Genomic DNA, 9591 nt, shown 5'->3' with positions numbered 1-9591 from the left:
AAAGTTCAATTAAATTTATAATGATAATATTCAAATATTTCAAGAATAAGAACAACAAACCTTTTTCCCACTAAGTGGGTTCAGCTATATGAAGCATTTTTCTCTATTATGTCCGATTAAGTGTCATATTTTCATTAGCTATCACAAATTAAGATCATTTTCTATACAACATGCCCAAGTCTTTTTAGGTCAACCTCTACCTTTTTTAACATCAGTCAAATCTAGAACATCTACTCTCCTAATTAGATCGTCAGATGCTCGACGTTTAATGTGACCAAACCATCTAAGGTGACTCTTTCTAATCTTGCCTACCATCGGAGCTACTCTAACAGATATATTCGTTCACATTTTGTTTCTAAGTATAAAGCCAAAACCCGATCATTCTCATCTCAACAACACTTAATTTTATGCTTCTCTTTTACAGGGCAACATTATGCACTATAAAGCATTGTAGGTTTCACCACATCTTATAAAATTTTTCTTTAAGTTTAAGCATTGCTTTTGTATAATACGTGATATGAAAGATATAAATGATAGGAAATATTTGCATGATATAAGAGATATGCATGAGATAAAAAAATATGAATAATATAAGAGATGTGTATAATGAATAGTTGCGCAACAGAGTAAGTATGCATGTTAGTAGATGAATGAAGATGCCTCAAAAGAATACATGTTATGAAGAATGAAACAACTTATATATGAATGCTTGTATGCACATGTTCAGGGGAGTTCTCCCTCTAATAGTATAGGCAGGGGACGCTAGTGCACTCGCACGCGTAGAGATTTTTTGACCATCCCAGACAATTATGATGGTTAGATCATTAATCGCTGTGCCGACGAGACAATAGTGACTAGGGGTGAGTAGACAAAGTTTATCACCCTAGATAATTGTGATGTTTACATTCCTAATTGTTGTGTCGATGAATTAATATCAGTCAGGGGCAGGTGAGAGACTTTTCACTCAGGATAATTGTGATGCTAAATTGCTAATCGTTGGGCCGATAGGGTAATATTTGTCAGGGGTGTGTTAGGTTTTGTTGACGGTCATCCTCAAACATACAAATGTGTATGTAAAGAATATAAAGTCTAAGTAAATGTATATAGTGGATTTGAGTATTTTAATTTAGGAAATCATTGATACATGCATTAGTTTATATAATATTTTTTATAAAAATATGAATGACTAGTATATTATAAGATTTCTTATAGAGATGTAAATGACTAGCATACATAGTGATTTATTTTTCTTGGGTTAATGTAGTTTAGAAGTATGATTACTCATGAGTTATATTTAAGTAACTCATTATGTTGTTTTAATATTTTTTAGGTTTTAAGCTTTTGAACAAAATGAATAGAAAGGACCAATGTGTATAGGAGGCGAGAACAACAACTGCAATGATACAAATTTCTACTTGTTAATCAAATTGCTTTCTTTAGTTGTTCTTTCATGAATATCTGAATATTAAATTGTTAGTGATAGAAATAAAATAGTAAAAAATCGATTTTCAGCGTCCGACCGTCCATTTCTGTTTTGGTTAATTTCAAGCCTCAGGCTGGGACGTGAATTTCTTCGTGCTCTCATCAGTTGGAAGCTAGTACTCCTGCCATCCTCACTATCTTCTATGTTTTTAATACCATTGTCCAGTTCTTCTATTATTCCTTGCTCAGTGAAAGATACAACTCTGGTAGTAGGGCAACTGGAGGCGATGTTTCTAAGCCTATGACATTTGAAACACTTCTTTGTGTGTACTATGCCAGGTTTATTGTTTTTTTCGGATTTCTTCCCACTCTAATCAATTTTAACATCTTTTAGGACAGTTTTTACACCTTTCTCAGGTGTACTCCTACTGGCTATTCCTACCGTTGGTGACTATCAAAATGGCGGCAGGGTTCTGGTCTGGTTTTGTTGTTTCTCCTTCTTCAGGGCCAATATTTGTACATCACTTAATGGCCAATAAGGTTGCAACTAAACAACAAGGTTGATGGCTGACGTTAGACCTCTCTAATATGTGACTATGGTGTTCTTCTCTGGCTGCCTTAGCTCACATTTTTGCATGAATTATTCAGACTTTAATTTGAACTATTCTACTAACAACTCCCCCTGATACAAGTGATGTGGCCTTAAGAACATGTGTTGGCGTTAGTGTGGGGGTAGATAATTTATCTGCATATCCTTCTTCATCTTTTCCCATGAGATTATTTTGCTCTTGCCTTCTCTCTACCTCACCTTCATCAGATTCTCCCACCACAGAGAGATGTTATTCTTCAATTTTATGGCAACAAGTTTTATTCGTTTGTTAACGGCATCTCTTTATACTAAAAAAATACTTTCAATTGTCTGCAACTACTCAATAAAATCATCCAGATTCATTCTCCCATCGAAATCTAGTAAGTTTACCTTCACCCCAATGTCTCCATGTTCTCCAAAAGTCACTCTAGGCTTCTTTTGATTTTGAATCCCAAAACGCTGTGGCCTATTCTCCTCTTCACTGTGATCATCACTATGGAAGTGATTTAGATTTTCCAACTTCTCTCTGAATCTCACCATCACGATCGACGACGATCTTTTCATGGGTCCCTTCGTCAATTTCAACAAGTATTTGCTGAAGTTGGATTTTCCGTTGCATCTTTTCCATGATAAGTTTTCGATCTGCTTTCGACACTTCTCTGCTGGGGGCATGGCTAGGTTTTATGTTTTGGAGGTAAAAGAGGGCCCCTTCTTCAATTTCTGCGATTATTTGTTGAATTCAGCTGATTTCCCGTTGCATCTCTTTCATGATAAGTTCTCGATGGCTTCCGACACTTGTTTCCTTGGTGGCTTGGGTAGGGTTTAGGTTTGGGACGTGAAAGTGGGCTTATGTGGCTGATTTAGGGTTGCATAAAAAAAATTAGGGTTGCTGATTTTGAAAATCAACAAGGGGTGTCGGGCTAGCTCTCATGCCAAATGATGTCGAAATTTATCAAACACCCAATGGAAAAATAATGTTATTACCGACTTAAAAATCTGAAATTACAATAGCTAAGAAATTGGAAATCGCAACAAAACAACAAAGCAACATAACACTAGAACTAGGGTTGGATCTAGTGTGCAGGTGGTGCATATTTGGTGTTTTGACCTCCGTGGAGGTGGCAAGGGGGTCGGCCAACAGGCTGGAAGGTGTGGGTTACAATGGAGAAGAGATGACCTCAAGGGGAAGGTAGCGGGGAAAACAATGAACGGGATGTGGGAGCATTGTAGGAATGATTGGGGAAAATGTATAGGAAGGATAAAAATCACTTGGAGACCAAGATACAGTGGGAGCATCACTTGGAACCCTAGGAGACGCTGATGATTGCCCCAAAGCAAATCATAGCAAAAAGTCAAAATTCAACGACCCAATGCACCCATATATAAACAACTCTGAATATCAAATACCTAATTAGAAATTAAAGAAATCGGAAATAAAAAAATGAAATTTTTAAATAGGAAATAAATAAAAATGTCAAAATTCTTGTGGGAATTGCGAACATGACAAAAAATTTTTTAATGATGCTTTTTTTAGTATTTGATTAAGGAAAAAGAGAGGTGCCTTATTGACTCAGAGGCAATATTTCGGAAATGATGGAAAAATTGATAAAACCTTATGATTCCTTCGTCTTGTAATTTAATCAACCTTAGTTTACTCAATTAAGGAGATCATTGGCCTAGTTTGACTAAATGATCCTCGTCACCAACTTTGATTCTATTTTCTAAGGAAAATTTATAAACTTTAGGAAAGAAACTTGTTGAATGAGCTAATTTTAAGAAAATCTTGGCTAACAAAGAATTTCATGGTCTATTAGGTGTGATTTATAGCTCATGACTCATAGACTTAAAGGCTATTTTGGACCAATTTTTTGTTTTATGCCTTTTTTTTTTTTTTAACAAAAAATAAAAACAAACAAAAAACAGTATTTGCTTATCTGTTTTTCATTTTATTTCTAAATTTTATTTTTAAAATGAAACGGAGGGGAGGCCGACGAGGTGATGGAGGCAAGCGACGTCGGGCCAAGAGGGGAGCGAGCGGTGAGAAAAAGAGGTGCTAGGGCATCATGAGAATGAAAAAAAGGGGGATGTTGTTGGGTTTTAAAGCGCTTTTTAATATATTTTTAATTTTATTTTAAGTATATGCCTTAGTTTAAGAGTTACTAATTCGTGCATGAAAGCCTAAAAACATGGGTGTTCATCCTAGGCAAAGTTGGCGTTCTGGACGTATTCACATGGTCTATTTCGTCATTTGATGCCGCTGGACAAATTCGTAAATGTCAATTATGTTTTATTAATTTTTTTAAAAAGTATAATTTTTTTCTTAAAAAAAATAGAAAAAAACCAAACAAACATGTTGTGTTTTTTTTGTTTTTAAAAATAGATAAATCATAACAGTACCAAACATCATCAGATTCTCCCACCACAGAGAGATGTTATTCTCCAATTTTATGGCAGCAAGTTTTATTCGTTTGTTAACTGGCATCTCTTTATACTAAAAAAATACTTTCAATTGTCTGCAACTACTCAATAAAATCATCCAGATTCATTCTCCCATCGAAATCTAGTAAGTTTACCTTCACCCCAATGTCTCCATGTTCTCCAAAAGTCACTCTAGGCATCTTTTGATTTTGAATCCCAAAACGCTGTGGCCTATTCTCCTCTTCACTGTGATCATCACTATGGAAGTGATTTAGATTTTCCAACTTCTCTCTGAATCTCACCATCACGATCGACGACGATCTTTTCATGGGTCCCTTCGTCAATTTCAACAAGTATTTGCTGAAGTTGGATTTTCCGTTGCATCTTTTCCATGATAAGTTTTCGATCTGCTTTCGACACTTCTCTGCTGGGGGCATGGCTAGGTTTTATGTTTTGGAGGTAAAAGAGGGCCCCTTCTTCAATTTCTGCGATTATTTGTTGAATTCAGCTGATTTCCCGTTGCATCTCTTTCATGATAAGTTCTCGATGGCTTCCGACACTTGTTTCCTTGGTGGCTTGGGTAGGGTTTAGGTTTGGGACGTGAAAGTGGGCTTATGTGGCTGATTTAGGGTTGCATAAAAAAAATTAGGGTTGCTGATTTTGAAAATCAACAAGGGGTGTCGGGCTAGCTCTCATGCCAAATGATGTCGAAATTTATCAAACACCCAATGGAAAAATAATGTTATTACCGACTTAAAAATCTGAAATTACAATAGCTAAGAAATTGGAAATCGCAACAAAACAACAAAGCAACATAACACTAGAACTAGGGTTGGATCTAGTGTGCAGGTGGTGCATATTTGGTGTTTTGACCTCCGTGGAGGTGGCAAGGGGGTCGGCCAACAGGCTGGAAGGTGTGGGTTACAATGGAGAAGAGATGACCTCAAGGGGAAGGTAGCGGGGAAAACAATGAACGGGATGTGGGAGCATTGTAGGAATGATTGGGGAAAATGTATAGGAAGGATAAAAATCACTTGGAGACCAAGATACAGTGGGAGCATCACTTGGAACCCTAGGAGACGCTGATGATTGCCCCAAAGCAAATCATAGCAAAAAGTCAAAATTCAACGACCCAATGCACCCATATATAAACAACTCTGAATATCAAATACCTAATTAGAAATTAAAGAAATCGGAAATAAAAAAATGAAATTTTTAAATAGGAAATAAATAAAAATGTCAAAATTCTTGTGGGAATTGCGAACATGACAAAAAATTTTTTAATGATGCTTTTTTTAGTATTTGATTAAGGAAAAAGAGAGGTGCCTTATTGACTCAGAGGCAATATTTCGGAAATGATGGAAAAATTGATAAAACCTTATGATTCCTTCGTCTTATAATTTAATCAACCTTAGTTTACTCAATTAAGGAGATCATTGGCCTAGTTTGACTAAATGATCCTCGTCACCAACTTTGATTCTATTTTCTAAGGAAAATTTATAAACTTTGGGAAAGAAACTTGTTGAATGAGCTAATTTTAAGAAAATCTTGGCTAACAAAGAATTTCATGGTCTATTAGGTGTGATTTATAGCTCATGACTCATAGACTTAAAGGCTATTTTGGACCAATTTTTTGTTTTATGCCTTTTTTTTTTTTTTAACAAAAAATAAAAACAAACAAAAAACAGTATTTGCTTATCTGTTTTTCATTTTATTTCTAAATTTTATTTTTAAAATGAAACGCTGTTGTTTTTAAAACACGAAAAACACGAAAAACATGTTTTTATCTGTTTCGAAAATATTTTTTTTCAACAGTGAGAGACAATAACCATGAGAGCACATGAGGGTCCTCCGGGTTTCTAGCGGGCTTGGTACTCGCCGGCGAGGAGTGACGGACGACGAAGGGCCCCGGGCACGAGCAGCGTGTGAGAGGGAGTCGAGAGAAGGGGAGCGGTTTCTCGCGAAAGAGAGGGGCTAGGGCATCGAGTATTTTGTGAGTGGAGGCTTGGGTCTACGACGACAAAAGAGATCCGACAATAGAGGGGAGGCCGACGAGGTGATGGAGGCAAGCGACGTCGGGCCAAGAGGGGAGCGAGCGGTGAGAAAAAGAGGTGCTAGGGCATCATGAGAATGAAAAAAAGGGGGATGTTGTTGGGTTTTAAAGCGCTTTTTAATATATTTTTAATTTTATTTTAAGTATATGCCTTAGTTTAAGAGTTACTAATTCGTGCACGAAAGCCTAAAAACATGAGTGTTCATCCTAGGCAAAGTCGGCGTTCTGGACGTATTCACATGGTCTATTTTGTCATTTGATGCCGCTGGACAAATTCGTAAATGTCAATTATGTTTTATTAATTTTTTTAAAAAGTATAATTTTTTTCTTAAAAAAAATAGAAAAAAACCAAACAAACATGTTGTGTTTTTTTTGTTTTTAAAAATAGATAAATCATAACAGTACCAAACACGTTTTCTAAGAACAAAAAACAAAACAAACTAAAAATAAAAACAAAAAAAAAAGCAAAAAAATTTCCAAATAGACCTTAGCTATTGGGGAATATTTAGGCTTAGGTTGCAATTGTGATATATATTTGGTGATATTTTAGTTTGGCAAATCTTCTAGTTCGTAGATATGTGCTTTATCTTTACTAGTGTGAGCTTTTTAGTGCAATCATATGGATAGATTTGATATGATATTTATTCAATGGAAGTTTTAATCAAACTTAAAATGTACTATGCTTGGCAAATTGGGTTAGAGGATGAATGGTCGATTATCATGAGTGTAGAACAAATAGTTATTGCTTGATTTATTTATTTATGTTTCTATTTATATGCTTATTTTTGCGGATGGGCTAAGGTAGCTCGGTATCGATTTGTTAAATTCTTCATGAGCTGATTTTTAACTCAAGTCAACCTTGTACTCGCTCCTACTCGATTCGTTTAGCTTGTGCGCATGATTGGTTAGAAAAATATTAATCTAAAATGCTCTTAAGGTATAATAAAATTTAAAATTTAATGTATTAACTATTAAAAATATTTAATAGTTAGCCTTTGCTTTTTTTTATCAATTGATTTCTTATAATTTCTCTTTTATTTACTCATTATTTTTGTCATTTCAGTCAAAATTCTATTTGATGATAAATGAGCTTGCTTGTGAGCTAGCTTGAATTGATAGAATTAAGCTCGAGCTTCAGCTCAAACTTAATTATTTATTTGGCTCAAGCTTTTGCTGGGGGTGGCTTGAGTTCACTCGTCCTGTTTACATCCCTATATGGAGTAAATATAGATACTCTCAAATGCATTTATTATTTTACTTTTGATTTATCATCAGGGAAGGAGACCGAAGTGTATTTTTGTTGGATTTTAGAAGAAATTTTAATGATAGGATTCCCCTTATTATGAGATTTTGATAATTGTATCCATTATGGATCCAAGAAAATTTCTAGTAGCTTCTAATATTTTGCTCAATTCAATTAGGATAGCATATTAACCCTTTATGATTTTGACTTGAAATGATTATGCTCATTACATGGGTAAATACATGATTAATTGATTTTCAAATCCGCTATTAAATTCTGATTGACTGGGTTCGAGTTCTGCTGGTTATTAATCTTTTTGAATGCACTCTTAACTTTTGATATGGTGCCTATATGGTGTAACCACAAGTTCTAGCCACTTATATTTGAACCTCTACATAATGGAGTAGAGTCGATGGTATCTATTATGCAGTCAACTTCCGAATGAACTCAAATCATACGTGTACTTATAAACTCAATCCTCCACATGAAAACTGACAGTGTTGAAAATGTTCAAAACAACAAAGTTCGAGTGACTTACCTTTATGATGGGTGTAGTCATTATACATCGTAACTAACGAGGTTCTCTCTCAAGGGAAAATTTTCAATTTCAAATACAAATAATGCTTCAAGCAATTCATCCCAATGATGGCCTTGTTGACAACAATTCTCAATTGAAGTGGATAGTAATGATCAAAATACTTCAAATTTTAAAGTAATTTTTTTGGCCTAAATACAAAAAAGCAGAAGGAAAATACAAATCATATGAAAAATTCAAGTAAAATTTCCGGCTTAAGCCACTCAATTTATTCATTTTTCACAATTATTTGCTAATGGTGATAAATTTAATATTAATTTAAGCTCATAGGAATTAGTATATATCAATTATATTTTTATGATCATTCTTAAATCTAATATCAGTAAGGATGTGGGTATATGTTTTTTGATTGGGTTGTGTGGCCCCCAAATGACATTGCAAAATAACCATTATGTAGGGGAGCTCTAATTGGCGGGTTCATCCGAAATTCTCACTATTAAATTATGGTTGGCGGGTTCATCCGAAATTCTCACTATTAAATTACGGCCCATCAAATTCAAATTCTCTAATGGCCCAAGCCTTTTGTTTGGTGAATTATATAAGATACACTTGATAGGACATGAAATCCTTTATTAGTTATAGGCTGTTTAGTTTGTTGCAAATGTACCATGCTGCATTCTTTTCGTAGGAGTTTTAAAGATTTGGGTGTTTGATCGGATGAATTCCAAATGTAGTGTAAATTATAATGCATTTGGAGTTAATTCTCTTTTTCATTTTCAATGTATTTGGAATTAGTTGGATTTGGGCAAATTTTAAGTACTTTTTGTATAAAGTGTTGCATGACATCGTCAACCCCTGCAACCTGCCGCTAATAGGCCATTGCCCTCTTGCCTATGTCGGCCATTGTTGCTTGTACGCTGCCGCCAACACTCAACACTCGCAACTGCTGCCCTCTAGCCATTTTTCGCCACTAGCAGCAGCCTCCCACAACCCTTCTGCTGTTAGCCACCCCCGCCGCCAACCACCATGATGCGGGTTCTAGAGTTTTATTTCAATATCTCTATGTTTTAGGATGATGAACTTATTATTAGGTGAGTCGAGCATTTTATAAATAGGGGTTTTTTTGTGTGGGATGGGTAGAGAGGAGTTTAGACTTGTGAGATTTTGGTTCATCCAAAGCTTGCCCTACAGGCGTATCCTGGATTGGCGCCCTGGTGGTGCTTAGCCATTATCTTGCTCTTCATGTTATTCATGGTTTTCCCCCTGTTCTAGCTGAATTTGGTAACCCATTTTCAATTGTGGTTCATTTGAGTGTTGTGAGGGATTTGGCT

The sequence above is a fragment of the Phalaenopsis equestris genome, unplaced genomic scaffold (assembly GCF_001263595.1).
Source record: "Phalaenopsis equestris unplaced genomic scaffold, ASM126359v1 Scaffold000299, whole genome shotgun sequence".
NCBI classification, from domain to species: domain Eukaryota; kingdom Viridiplantae; phylum Streptophyta; class Magnoliopsida; order Asparagales; family Orchidaceae; genus Phalaenopsis; species Phalaenopsis equestris.
Note: the sequence above shows the minus strand (reverse complement) of the source record.